The 13,647-nt window shown below is 39.3% G+C and overlaps 1 protein-coding gene and 1 long non-coding RNA gene across 8 annotated transcripts in view; one reads left to right on the forward strand and one right to left on the reverse strand.

Annotated features, from left to right (window-relative positions):
• Nucleotides 1-10,588, forward strand: part of LOC128108643 (uncharacterized) — a 71,874-nt gene extending 61,286 nt beyond the window's left edge. For 2 of the 3 annotated variants that reach the window (XR_008217557.1, XR_008217556.1), the window contains 2 exons: nt 6,740-6,882; nt 7,765-10,588. This is a non-coding gene — a long non-coding RNA (uncharacterized LOC128108643). The remainder of the gene's footprint in view (nt 1-6,739; nt 6,883-7,764) is intronic. The other variant, XR_008217560.1, reaches the window with a different exon arrangement.
• Rasgef1b (RasGEF domain family member 1B) overlaps nt 1-13,647 on the reverse strand; it is a 525,136-nt gene that overhangs the window by 118,244 nt on the left and 393,245 nt on the right. The window lies entirely within an intron of this gene.

Below are 13,647 nucleotides of genomic sequence, written 5' to 3' on the forward strand. Positions count from 1 at the left end.
GAGTGAATGTGTACATGAGTGTGTGTGTGTGTGTGTGTATGTGTGTGTGTGTGTGAGCGTGTGTGTATACTTGAATATGTCTTTCTCCTAAGTAGTTACTCCAAGGGAAAAGAGCCACAAGAGTCAGAGGACATATCAGATTGAGCATTGTCCTTAGGCCTTAGGTGGAGTGACAAGTGCCCTTAAAAGGATTCTCTGTATAAAGGCTGAGATCAGTTAGAAAGCATCTTTCTAGTAAATTCCTGAATTAAAAGGAAAAGAACATAGCATATGTTTTAAGAATGAACAGGCCATAAAACAATGATAATTAAAGGATGTTAACCAGAAACAGCAAATGTTGGTGGATTTAAAGGAAAGAGGGGACAGGGAGCTGACAAAGAGAAGCACCAGTCAGCAGTAAAAGGGAGGGCTGGCATCTGAGGTAGCTGTGAGATGTCCTTACACAGTAAATCAGGGCATTAAAACCAACGGCAGTGAGGACAATCCGACTGTCTAGGTAGGTAAAAAGCTAGTCTAACTGCAATCCTTACAGGAAGTGGGTTGGACACAGACTACCATAGACAAACAAATAAGATGACCCTGGAAGATCATGGTCACCTGACAGGAAGTCAGTAATTGCTTTTAGCCAAATTCACTCCCCAGTTCTTGAGAAGGGAGAAATACTGTGATGGGAATGATGTATATAGGAAGCAGTTTCTGACAATAATTTATGCTTCTCCCTAGAACAGAGACACTGAACTCAAAGGCAAAGAGGGACAATATCTCTCACCCATTTTTTTGGCATCATTTTTACATGACCAATTCCATATTGAGGAGAAAATGACCAGACCAAAGGCTTTGGTTTGAACCTTCATTTCCATGGGCTACTATTTTCCCTTCCCAGTCTAGCTACTCGATCTCTCCTTTTTAAGCTTCTTTTGTATCTCTACTTGTGTATGTTGTCTGGGATGGGTCACATTACACCCTAGCTATCAGATTCTTCCACTGTAACATAAGGAGGTACAATCTAGATTGTCACTAAGGATGTCTTTCAAATTTAGGATCTATGAAACAGCATCAAATGAATAAAACACACTCCTTGATACTTTTCTCCAGGGATGAAATAAATCTGAAATAAATAAGTCCCATCAAGAACAGTATAAGGAACCTAGAAGGCTTGAAGCTATCACTCGTGTGAATTACTAACTCAGGTTGATAACTTGTTTTCTTCATGTTTTAACATTTCTGTTAAACATGTTATAATCCAAGGCACTTTACAATCATAAGCTTTTCTTTTTCTTAGCAACTCATAAAATGATGATGTGTTATACACTTGAAATCTCTCCCGACTCCCCAATCTGGCTGAGGCCAGAGTATATCCAGCAGCAAATGTGTCAAACATCCAACCCAACACCATTTAGACAAACAAGGAGCTCAGGTGGAGGACAAATGGTCTCTGGAGTGGCTGGTTTGTTTCTTTGTCGTCCCAAAACATTCTCAGGCAGTCCTTCCACATCTCTGTTCTAGGCTCTTCTAAGGCAACTGATTCTTCCTAATTATTACTAATCTTGGCTAATGTTTCCCAAATTGTAGACTGAAATCTATTCGTGGACTGAACAGTCAATATAGCGAGTCAACGTAATTTTTGGTTTTTTTTTTTGGTTTTGAGACAGAGTACCCCTTAGTAGCCCACACTGGGTTTAGACTCAGGATCCACCTGCCCCCGCCTCCTAGGATTACAGTTGTGCACCACCATGCTCCATTTTCAACTTCTTATTTACAATGAAGTAAGAAATTGAGGGGCTTTTCTCTTCTTCCTCCTCCTTTTCCTCCTCCTCCACCCTCTTTCCTTTTGCTTTAATGCTGCAGATTGAACTCAGGGCCTTGTATATGCTAAACAAGTATGCTACTCTCGATTATACCCCCAGTTTCACACCATGCTATTTTAACAAATAAAGCAACACAATACAAAAAAAAAAAATGAAAATCTCAGACCATATCAAATATGGTGAATGCATACTTTTGAGACTTTTTGCTGCATTTACATATATATGTACATATGCATTTATGCATTCACATATAATAGTCCCGGCTCATGGTTTAAAAATGTATTTCTACTGCATATTGTGGTAAACAATCAAAGAAAGATGTAGAAAAGTGATTCCAGACTCAGCATCAGAGGGGTGGCTAGTCTAACGGCTTAGTGCCTGAGCAGCCATGCCGAGAGAGCATTTGAATCTTGAGTGATGCCTGTGGCCCTCGGGAGCAGTGTGTCCATCACCTGACTGAGTGAAGGAAGTGGCACAGGTTTAACATCCCTAACCCCAAACCCAAGAGTGTAAATATTGAAAATCCAAAGCTGTTTGAGTGTTGAAATGACACCACAAATGGAAAATTCTATTGTTTAACCTCATGTGATAGGTCTCAGGCAAAACAGACATGCTAAAAATATTGTTTAAAACTACCTTCATATTCCAAGTATTAGGGGCATGTGAGACATATGTGAATTTTTTTAGTCAGACTTGGGCTCCATCCCTAAGATTCCTTGTTATGAATAGGTTTTTTTTTTTTTAAATCCAACGTGTCTGTTACCAAGCATCTTTTGTACAGGATGCTCAGCCTGTACCCTGGGTGGGCTTGAAGTAGCCACTCAGAAAAAAAACCTTTAGTGGATTTATTTTCTTAATAAACCGTGTCTACTACAAGCGAAGATCGAGATCTTGTCCATGTGATAGTCCCCTGACTACTTTATTGAATGAAGAAATTGGTGGAAATTTATAACAAAAATTCCAATTGACCTTCTGATAGTCAGTGACTACATTCTTGTTTTGTAAAGAAAACTCCCAGGGAAGTTCTGCTTTGAAATCTAGTCCTGAATGTTTCAAACAAAGACAGGGCATTCACTTAAGGAAGGTCTCATGTGAGGAAATGGATATTGGCAAATACCTTTCCTCCCACATGACTCAGTACAGTAAAGAAGCAGAACCCCCTTGCAGGCATGCAGGTCCATTTAGTGTTTCCTATATAGCCTGGGGTTTCTGCTTTTGCTTCTATTTCAAGCATCCTTCCTGTACGTCAGAGGAGGGGGGTTCCTACAAAGGAGGAAACAAAACCAGTGGTTGTGATCATGAAAGTGAGACGAAATCTCCCCCTTCTCCCTCCCCCGCACACAACCACTGTTGATTTGGGAGTCGGCTTCATAAAGGATGGATACTTACAGCCCTTAGCTCTGCAGCCTGGCATTTTATGCTCTTTCAGAGTCCAGCCAGGGGTAGCAGCCTATGACTCTCCAAGATGTCTTCCTCTAACCATGTCATATTTTCAGTGAAGGAACCGAGGTTTAAAGAAAGCCATCAAAAAACCTGTTACCTACAGACAAGTCTAACATGTCCCACAGGTTATGCTAGCTTAACCTACCGCACTTAGAGTCTTTCTCAAGGAGACCTTGAATCCATGAACACTGTAGTACTCGGGTATTTTAAACCTGCAACTGGCCTTCCAAACCTAAATTTGTTTTTCCCTCTTGGTAGGAATGTATAGTGAATGCTTAAGCTATTAAATTCTAATAAGTTTGGCAAGTGATACAATTGGATTTTTAAATTTTTAAATTGGATTGTCCTTGCTGTGTTGTCTCATGAAGTTTAGAAGCAGGGGAATAAAAACTTGTTATTTTTTCTCAATATATTTGTGAAGAAGATCAATGCTCAACCAATTTCTCTCTTCCTGGACATTCAAAATGTAGTAAATTTCTCAGTTCAATTGGACAATGAAAGGTAACCCCGTTGTCCGTCAGGAAAGATTATGAAACAATATACCTGGCTCAATGGAGTTGCTTCAAATACTCCTTCAAAGGGAGACTAAGGATTTTATTCATTTTATTTTATTTAAATTGGGAAATATGGGTAATTGAGAAAAGGAGTAGTAGCCTTTTAAAAAATCACTATTTTGAATAAGAAAAGGAATGTAGTTTTCAATATGCAAGTGAACGGGGTGGGGGGAGGGAAGCTTTTGACATCTGAGTGAGCACAACAGTCAGCTGTCTTTGATTAGTATTTCCACAGAATTGTCTGTCAAGACAACTTCCATCCGAATGAGATCTATTTTTCAATTCATATCTTGGTAAAATATGTTTTACTAAAAAAATTATCTTGAATAGTATGGTTTAAACCAACAAAATGTTAAGAAAAATGTTTTTTAACAGTCTGATAAAAGAACTATTTTGCCGGGCGGTGGTGGCGCACGCCTTTAATCCCAGCACTTGGGAGGCAGAGCCAGGCGGATCTCTGTGAGTTCGAGGCCAGCCTGGGCTACCAAGTGAGTTCCAGGAAAGGCGCAAAGCTACACAGAGAAACCCTGTCTCGAAAAACCAAAAAAAAAAAAAAAAAAAAAAAAAAAAAAAGAACTATTTTGTTTGAAATACAAAAATTCATGAAAATAAGTAAAATGTAGAAGTATACTGATGTGTATAATGACCAACAAATGTGTACCTCAATGTCCATTTTATTTATTCACTGCATTATGTAATAACTGAAGTATAAACAAAGCAAGTTAAAAATATTTATGGCATATTAAGTAGAGGTTACACATTCCTATAAAACAAAATGACAGCATTTCTTAATGAGTGTGTCAAAACAGAAGTCATATAAATAGGGGGTTCTATATTTATTTATTTATTTAGTTACTTTTTTTTTTTTTGAGATAGGGTTTCTCTATGTAGTTTTGGTACCTGTCCTGGATCTCACTCTGTAGACCAGGTTGGCCTTGAACTCACAGAGATATGCCTGGCTCTGCTTCCTGAGTGCTGGCATTAAAGGCATGCACCACCGCTGCCTGGCCTTTTATTTATTTTTTATAATTTATTCATTTTTAATTTTTATGTGCATCGGTCTATTGCTTGCATGTATGTCTGTATGAAGGTGTCAGATCCCCTGGAACTAGAGTTACAGACAGTTATGAAGCTGCCATGTGGGAACTGGGAATTGAGCCCGGGTCCTCTGGAAGAGCATCCAGTGCTCTAAACCACTGAACTATCTTGCCAGTCCTATAAATATGGGGCTTTAAAAGATCATAATATTAACAGTAGGACTCTCTTTGCTGAGATTTTTGAGATCACTTTTGGTTGTCTTTATTTTAAAAATTTTGTAAAATTTTTTAATTCCAGCACTTGAGAGGTAGAGGCAAGGGAATCCCAAGTTCAAGGGCAGCCTAGGCTACAAAGTTAGACATTATATAAAAATAAATGAGTAAGATAAACATAAATTAGAAATTTTGGAAGTAATAAATGTGTTTTGACGTGGGAGGGAAAATCGACCCTTCCTTTCTGTAACTATTTTTGCTAGCAAGTTTATGTTGATGAAGTCACAATTGTCCAGGATTTCCTCAGTTTATGCTGAAAGTGTTTCATTATTCCTGAATGCACCTAGGAGTCTTAGTTAACAAGATCAGAGACAAGAATAGAAATAAAAAAAAAAATCAGCCTTTAGCATCTGGATGACCCTACAGAGTTCACACACTAAAACCCAGACTGACAGGCCCCATAGCTGAAGTTCAGGTCTCCAGACTGACAGGCCCGAGAGCTGAAATTCAGGTGCCTTTCTCTTATATTGGATCAGAAACTGCTCCTGTTGCCTTGCCCATGGCTTTGTATGCACAGCTATTTACTACCAAACCCTCGGTAGATTAGAGATGATAAATGAATATTAATGATAAAACAGGAGAATGTAAAGGGACGCAACACCAGCTGACATCATGGTGACAAGAAAAGAGACAGAATAACATAAAATAACTCTCAAGAGAAAAAAAAAAAACCCACCCTCAAGCCAGTGGTTCTCAACCTGTGGGTCGCAGCCCCTTGCAGGGTGTGGGGGGGGAGTATCGAACAACCCTTTCACAGGGATTACATAAGACCATCAGAAAACACAGATATTTACATTCCAGTTTGTAACAGTAGCAAAACTCCAGTTATGAAGTCACAATGAAATAATTTTATGGTTGTGGGTCACAATAGCATGAGGAGCTGCATTAACGGGCAGTAGCATCAGGGAGGTTGAGGACCACTGCTCTAAGCACCTGGTTGATGATGGAAGTGCACACATATGCAGGCAAGCTCACATCCTTCCGCAGGACCCAGACCATCACTGCAGATGTGCCGAGGACAATCTCAATTTGAACAAGAGTTAACCCCGAGTACAAAAGAAAGGCCACACTACCATCCAAGTATACTTTTAAAAATAAATCAAAGAATGTATAATGTTATTTAATACATTTTTTACATAAAACAGTGAAAATATTCTAGCACTTCAAAAGATAAGTTAATTGTCATTTTTTTAGCCCTTTGTTCATTCTTCTCATCACTTGAGAACAGCTTATTTTTTACAAGTAGTGAGCCGGCGTCAGGGCCAGTCCATTAATAACTCCTCTGTAGACTGATGCCATAGAGACGAAAGGAAACAGCAGCTAAGGACAAGATTATTACTAAATTGTCTCATCTTTGTTTTCTAGGGATGTTGGTCAAAGTATCCACTGTAGGTTAATTAGTGTCTTACACTAGCGAGTCAGGAAATCACCCCTGGAAAGTCAGCTCTGTCGCTGCCTCATGTGACGGGGCAAGTACCCTTCCTGTGGCCCCAGCAGATCTGTGGCTAGGCATCATCGGATTACCAGCGGAAACATAAAATGTGAGGGTGGATCTCCATTCAGGAGATACTAATGACATTTACAAACTGCTAATACAGAATCCCCAAATTTTCTGTCATCACAGGATAGACTGCATTCCTCAAAATGCATGATAAGAGAGAGGATCCTGAAGTCAAGACCCGGCTGGGTGTGTTCTGGACAGCTGGTCCCAGCGCTTGCTCCTCTTTCCACCCTTGGTTCTCAATTTGCCGGTCCAGTTTTTCTCCTGTGAGTTTCGCTTTTGCTAATGCCAGTCCTGCTTTGCTCTGCTTTCAGAATTTCCATTTCCCCGGCGAGTCTGGAGGTTGTTCCGTATACTCCCTGCCTCCTACACTTGGCCACGGTCCGGTGGGTGGGGTGCCTCTTGTCAAGGACTGTCTGGGTCAGAAGTGGCTGACGCTCAGCTGGAGAGGCAGATGTGCTGTCTCCAGCTGCATAGCCAAGAGATAAATGGCTCTTTCAGTGTCCTTTTCTCCTCCTCACTGGATAAGGACTCATAGAAGCTCGTTTCTCCATTTCTGCCCCTTGTTCGCCCATCAGAGTTCTACACTTTTTGATTTCCGGATGGAAAATGCGTACAGAAAGTTAAGGGCAACTATCACTGACACCTGTGAGCCACCCAGAAAAGGTCTACCCATGTAAAAAGCCTCATCACAGTCAAAACGTTCTTGATATCTTCCTGTCAATGTGTCGCATCCCTCTCAATTTCTAAACCTTTCAGAATTTCTGTTGCCAGATTTTCATTCCTGTCTCCCTTGGAGCCAAAGTCAGCAATCCCCCAGTAACTTCCTGAGGACACAATTTCTCCCCAAATCAGCTGGCTTTTTGCTTCCAGCCCATTTCCTCTTGTTCCAGTTTCTAATTTTCTTCCCCCTTTCTATTCATCCTTAGCATCCTGCTCTCAGAACCTGTACCAATTCTTCTAGTCGCCCCCCAGTCTCTTTCCCACAGGCTCCCCTTTCCCATCAGCCTCCCCACCCCACCCCCACTCCCCTCTCAACACTCATATTCTCCGATTTCAGTCTTCTCTCATGTTCTTTCTGGCACTCTCTGTTCATGATCCTTAGCTTTTCTGCCCTTCAAGTTCTGTTTATCTTTCTTTTCTTCCAGAACTAAATGCAGGAAGGAGGGAAGAGATGGCGTTTCCTGCCTGTGAAGTTTGTCCCTTCCACTTTAACAAAAATAATCACTGCCAGTAAGATTGTTCAACTTACGAAAAGATAAATGTTTGCAAAAGGATAGGAAACAGGACAAAAAGTACTTCTCTGCTGAGCCTGGGGTTAAAATCTGAACTTGGACTCAAGAGACACTCCTCTTTACTGATAAGGAGCCAATTTGGGAAGCTCAGCATTACTACTCTGAGGGTCTGTCTTATTTAGTATGTCCAACTAATATGGAGTATTCATCACTTCTTTGTATGACTTTTGCTTTTTAAAATTGTTACATATTTAAGACTGGGCATGGTAGTGCATGCCTTTAATCCTAGCACTCCAGATGCAGAGGCAGGGGGATCTCTGTGAGTTTGAAGCCAGCCTGATCTACATAGTGAGTAACAGGCCAGTCAGAGCTACACAATAAGACCCTGTCTCAAAACAAACAAAAAACTAAACAAGTAATTACATAGTTTTCATAATAGCCTAAGTTCATTGTAGAAAAATTTAAAATACATAAATATATAACAGAAAGTTATTCTGTAATCTACACCAATTCTGGGCTATTTTCTTAGATGTAAACATCCTTATTCATAATGTATTATAAATTTATGTATAATACATCTGTTAATAATGACTATATGTGTGTATTTTATATACATAACTATTTTGATATGTTCTTATCATCTTCTTTGTATACAAATGAGAGCACTGTGCACATTATAATGAAACTTGTTCCATTCACATAACAATACATAGTATAGCCAATTGCTGGTAAGCACCTATAAACCTACTTTACTTTTTGCCCCTGCTGTAGAACTCCATTCTAGTAATATACTGTGTATGAGTAATTCTGAGGCATTTTAGTTTTTAGAAACTCTATACACTTAAGAATTACTAAAGAGGGCTAGCAAGAGAGCTCAGTGGTAAAGGTTCACCATTTAAGCCTAATGGCCTAAGTTTCATCCCCCCAATTCTTGATGGAAAAGCTTTTGACCTTCATATGCATGCCCTGGTACACAGGCACCCACACTCACACACCCATATCCCATACATACACATACAAGTGCACATATACTCATACACATAATAATAAATAGAAATTTTAAATTAACACAGACCTTGGAGAGTTCTTATTAATATATCAATATAAATGCCTAAGTTTATAAAACTATTCTTGATAAATTTTACAAGCATGTTAATGAAGTAAATTATAATTATAGTTTAACAAAAATATCTTATGAAATTTAAAATTAACCATATTTTCCAAGATAAAACAATTTAGTAAAGAAAACTGGCATTGCTTTATAAAATGTATAAGTCTCTTTGATTTTTGGCCTAATTAAAAACACTAGAGCTCTTGTATTTGCTTCTCCATTCAATCTGTTACAAATATTGTTTCAGTAAATTATACAAAGACAATCTGGTCCCACACAGATCTGTTGTTGGTAAAGGGAGGAGTGTTTGATAAAACAGTCAGGCAGTGATGGTGCACGCCTTTAATCCCACCACTCACCCACAGAGGAAGTGGATCCTGAGTTCGAGGCCAGCCTGGTCTACAGAGTGCATTCCAGAGCAGCCAGGGCTACACAGAGAAACCCTGTTTTGAAAACAACAATAAAAGACCTTTCTGGGTCATTGTGATTATTCTTATCTGATCAGACTAAAATTCAATATATTAGTAATTTCCTAAGTTTAGTTACAATAGAGAATCTGAAAACACATCAATAAACTTCTACTTCATTACATTAAAATCTTCTATTTTACCTTACATTTTTGAATGAATCATTTACCCATACCTGAATTTGCTAATCATTTTGAAAATAAGTTCATGTTAGGTACATTTCCTAAATGTTAATATATTTTATTTCGTTGTAACATAAAATTACATTCATATATCACCACCAGTATTTCCCCCAAAGTTTTCAGACAGAGTCTTGCAAAGTTCATGGAGCAAATGTAAGGTTTCCAGAACTCTCGTTTTCTCTTGAAAGCTCAGATTTTACCATTGTCAATAAACATGGCCCACTGTACTGTTTTCCCTGAAGTGATACAGTTCAAACTTCACCTATCTTTGTAAATCTGGCAAATAACCAATTTCTAAGAAATACAGTTATTTCTTCTTTGTGAAGAATGTCTTTCCATTACAGTTCCACTCAAACAACAGGCTAAGTGCTCTCCCTGGAGGAAGCCCCAGTCCACACGCAGCTGAGATGCTTCATATCGTCTCTCAGAATGTGAAGAGACAAGAACTCAAGGGTCAGGACTGAGTGAAACTGGTCATGTGTACTGGTTCACCAAGGACAAGTCTTAAGTAAAACTGGCCTTTTAAAATAAACAAAACCGCATGGTGGCAAAGGATGGAATGATTACTCTCAGCTCCTGTTCCTGCCTTCATTCCTGCTAAAACTTTAACAGTCCTACCCACCATCCCCTTTGCACTGTCTGTGAAAACCAACACAACAAAAAACTGAGCAACACCTTAGTGCTTCTAAGAGAATAGTTTTGATCCTTCAGTCACCTAAGGGGACTAAGGACGGCATTTTGAGAACAGCTCTACTATGTACGCATTTAGACAGGCCCACCTTCAACACTGAGTCTTTTGTTAAAACAAACCCCCATAATAAATATCTTTAAGTTACTGTTTTTTGATATTTCATTTTCTCTGGGTGCTCAATTGTTCCAGTTTCAATAAAATTAAAAAGCTACAAATCTTTTGCTTCAGTCTCTTATGGCTACTTAAGTATTTGTTGACAGCAAGGATGAAGACCTGTGAAAATCGAACACCACCAGCACTCAGTGTCAATAGTGTGCTTGGGTAAATGAAGGCCTCAGTTGACCTGCATTCAGGGATTCAGAGAGAGGAAAAAAGAATTTGGACAGGGCTGTGCTATGATCCTCAACATTTTGATACTTTTTAGAACTTTCAGACAAAACAGAAAAGGGGAATTATTGACTTAGAATACATTTTTTAGTTGTGAATATTTGGATTAATGCAGAAATGAATATATTTTGAAGGACCTAGAACATTCCACACATGGCATTAACACCAGGCGTTGAGGAGACAGTAAAACACAATCCAGACAGGTGTCAGATGCAGCAAGCTTACAGCAATGACTTAAAAGTTCTCACAAAGTCAACTACAAAGTTGTTTTTTTAAGACTTAGGGTCATGTAGAGTATTTATGCAGCACAAACACATGGAATTTATTATTTTTTTATCTCACTGATAATTAAGGTGTTTTTATAACCTGGGTTTATAAAGGACACTCTAGTATAATTATCAACAACACCTCTTTTACTTAAAAGTTTCCCAGTTTGAATAATGAATTAAACACTCATGCATTGATAGCAGACTGAAAGCTACCTCCAAGTCTCCTTTTTAGAGTCTTGATAAAATCTACCAAGGGCTTCTATGAGAAACTACCATTTATTGACTATGTACTACATGTTCTGTGCCCTTTCTTTGTGGATTTAATTCTATGAAGTAATGTGTGAGAGTAACACCAGCAATTCTATCCTCATTTTACAGAGAAAGTGGAATCAGAGTGTGCAATAACTCGCCAAATGCAACCAACATCTAAAAGGTTAAATTAAGATTTGAATTCTATTTTTTAATGCCTATGTTCTTTCCTCCATTTTTCAAATTATGTTTCATGGAGCTGGTATCAAAACCATCTGGCCACTTAATGCGGACGTAGGCTAGAGTGTTTCACCCCAAACACACCGAATCTCAATCTCTCTTGGGGCAGGCCTGGGTGGCGGGCCTGCAAAAAGCTCTCCAGATAATGCCCACACGTTGGAACATGGACCACTGCGCTAAGCCATGTCCCCTCCAGTAATCATCCCCCCGTTATTTCTTCAAATAAAACACACTTTTCCAATGTTGAAATGAAGGAGTAAACACAGTTCCTCCTTGGACACTCTGGTTTTCTTAGGGAATCATGAGGTGGATCTGAATACAGCTTTCTACAGTTGGTCTGATGGATGAGGTGACATTAACTCTCTTGTGGCCTGATACCTTTTCTGAGAGATTTTCCTAGGCCCCTCCTAAGGTGTAGTGGGAAGTGGAAGCTTCTAAGAGAAATCTATTTTGTGTGTTGACATTGCAATTTTAGCAATGGCAATTGTGGTTACATATTCATATAGTTTTAGCCCAGATCCTTGGAAGAAATTATTTTTGTGACTATTGATAATATAAACCTAGAATTAACTGGTTTTGTTGCTAAATGTGGTAGAATAATTTAATAGCTATTACTGAAACTAAGTATCTGTTGTTCTCTACCAATTGTGTGCATCCTATTCACACATTAGTAGAGTAATAAAGGCCCTTTTATTCCATGGGATGTGACTTGTATAGCATATTCTTGGGTTACAATATAACAGATGTTGAAAAGCACATTTTCTCAAGTTTGCCTGGAACTGAATGGTTGCAGCCAATTCTACAGGTCTGTCCTTCAAAAGAGTGTCTGTAATGCCTAGACTGCTGGTGTTCTCGGAAAGCCCACATTACCTTTGCATCATGACAAGCATTTCCAGGTCTCACATATGAGGCAAATGCTTAAGTAATGAAAACTTTTGCCTAGGAGAAAGGATCTGGTAAGTCCAAGTTGGACCCCAGAAAAGTTCACTGGCCAGCAGGAAGATGTAGCTGGAGCAAACCAGTGTTTCAGAGGGTTGACAGAGACCCCATTCCAATCTGGAACAGAGGCAGACCCCAAAACTTTAAAGGACAGAATGGAGGGATGATGTGCCATCGTCTCATTTGGATTTTTAGGTATTTGGTGTTCTTTAGCCATGGTAAGTGTCCAGAGAGCTTCAGAAATCTAGTTCAATAGAAAATGGTGCTACGGAAACTGGGAGAGGAAGTTTCCTGGGTGAAGAGTGAGTGGACGCAGTGGGGCACCAGAGACCTACAAGAGCCAAACAAGTACAGTTGACATGCTTAGCAAGGTGGGCCTCAGCCAAGGCCCCTCCTGGCACCAGGCTCTTGCTTGGCCAGGACTACAAGGAAACCAGACTGGTGGGGAAGCCTCTAAAGCAGCACCAACCTGTGGCCTTCGTTGGTCTCTGTTCAGAGGTAACACCATAGTTAATTATCGGCCATCTATTTGTTGGTGCTTTTAAAGGTTGTTCATTATCAGTGCTCAACTTAGATTCCTCACTGGGTATGATGAGCAGGTGCCTGTTGTTGGAGGTTATTGATGCTGGGAGAGCTAGTCCACTCAATATTGATATTCTGAACAATTTGTAAAGCTGGATCTCAGTTTATCATGTGCTAGCTCCAGGCTACCTTTTGATGATTGGAAGCCCTTAATCATATCATGACTTTAATGAGAATGTACATTTCGTTTGTAGGTGCATAGAGGAATCCATACCAAACATATACAAGAACAGTCGGAGCTACTCAAATGAGCACACATTCTACCCTAGAACTCACTGTTTATAAGGAACATATTTATTTTGATGGCCATGGAATGGTTTTATATCCTCATGCATGCATATTTTATTTTGGCCACACTGTATGAAAGACATCTAAAAACTACTAACAAAAGGAAAAGTTTTAATATAACTGATGTCTTATCATGAGGAACAACTTGAGAAAAATCTAAAAGTACAATTATGGTCAAGCCATAGAAGTGCTTAAGAACCTTTATCCAGGCAGCTGTACTGATCTTATAAGTATCTGAGATGTCCTTTACCATGATGTGAAATAGTATCACTCTTTCTCGCTCCATCCCTGACTTAACAGTCATAATCTGGTACATATATAAGCTGTGTTTGGGGGCTCTTTTCAATGGAGTTTATGCTTCTCTTGGTTGACTTTCAGAAACATGTGACAC

This window comes from Peromyscus californicus, unplaced genomic scaffold, assembly GCF_007827085.1.
Source record: "Peromyscus californicus insignis strain IS unplaced genomic scaffold, ASM782708v3 Scaffold_13__1_contigs__length_99412109, whole genome shotgun sequence".
Taxonomy (NCBI): Eukaryota; Metazoa; Chordata; class Mammalia; order Rodentia; family Cricetidae; genus Peromyscus; species Peromyscus californicus.